The sequence below is a fragment of the Haplochromis burtoni genome, unplaced genomic scaffold (assembly GCF_018398535.1).
Source record: "Haplochromis burtoni strain Fernald_Lab_line unplaced genomic scaffold, NCSU_Asbu1 Contig_469, whole genome shotgun sequence".
Classification (NCBI taxonomy): domain Eukaryota; kingdom Metazoa; phylum Chordata; class Actinopteri; order Cichliformes; family Cichlidae; genus Haplochromis; species Haplochromis burtoni.
Window position 1 is genome coordinate 98,072 of NW_024582830.1, and position 1,376 is coordinate 99,447.

The window sequence follows — 1,376 nt, forward strand, 5'->3', positions numbered from 1 at the left end:
TCTGGTGCAAATTACTGACCTCTGTCATCATTTTAAGTGGGGGAACTTGCACAATCGGTGGCTGACTAAATACTTTTTTGCCCCACTGTATATATCAGCCAAAAGATGGCCAAAGTGATGTTCATCTACATGCCAACCCACTCAGTGATTCAGAGGAATGCTGAAGAACTCGACTCGACCTGACTAGCAGTCAGGAAAACATCAAGCCAAGACTTAACAAAGCCAGAGGTGTGGCTCTATAACATCTGGAAGTCAAAACAATATGCTCTAGCTCTGAAACGGCACCATTGCGCCAAGACTACCATACAAGTCAAACTGTTTGATCAAAACTGCCTTCTACAGCTGTCTTAGAAGGCTCTACAAGCTAAAAAAAAAAAAAAGAGATCTCTGGCAACAACCTTTGGAAGATGAAAAGCTGCAACTCGAAATTAAGATAACATGGCTAAGGTTGCTCAGATTCATTTTAAGGATTCCCAGTGAAAGAGCTCCAAAAGCTGCCTTTAGACGGACTGCTGTTGGAAAGCTTTAAGAAGAGGTTTAAGATAACCTGAATGAGGACAATGATGTCAGAGTAAAATGAGATGGTGCTTTCATGGGGTGAAGCAAGTGCCAAACCCCAAGAACACATCCAGTGGAGGAAACGTAAATGTTTGCACCAATCTTTTTACATAGAAATGGTGATATACAGGGTTATTAAAGTTAACTAAAACTAGTAGCGGAAAGTATTTTATATTCAGTTAAAATAAAAATTAAAGCTGACTAAAAAAATTCCATGAACTTTGGGAAACTAAAATAAAATAAAATATAGAGAAAAAGTTCTTAGTTTTAGCATTTGTCAGTTCAGTGAAATCTGTCATCACAGCTTGCCTGATGAGGCTTTAACAGATGCGTTTAGTTAGACTTTGATGTCTACGAGACCTCGAGTGAACTGATTTTGAAAAGTTAGTTGTACTTACCATCATTTATTTCTCCAAAATATTGCATCAAGCATGTGCCATTAATAATGAAAAAAGACTAAGACCAAACTTCAAACAACAAAAACTAAACTGAAATGAGCAAACCTGCTCTGGAAAACTGCTGTAAAAGTGCTCCATGATGGCTGCTGTTGTGAATCAGTGCTATAAAATGGGAATAAATCCTAAATTTACCAAAGCCATAATAGTCAGAGCAGAAACCGATTAGAGTTCAGCTCACTTTGTCTGATCCTGATCCAGATCCTGGTCTGCATCAGATCCTGGTGACAAAAACCCTCCCTGACCTCCCTTCCCCCTCCCATCACACAACCTGTCTGACCTGTGTGGTCACTGCTGCCCCCTCCTCCCAGCACACCTATTCCCTACAGTCCACCTCCTCCCCCCTCTTTCACCCCTTCTGCT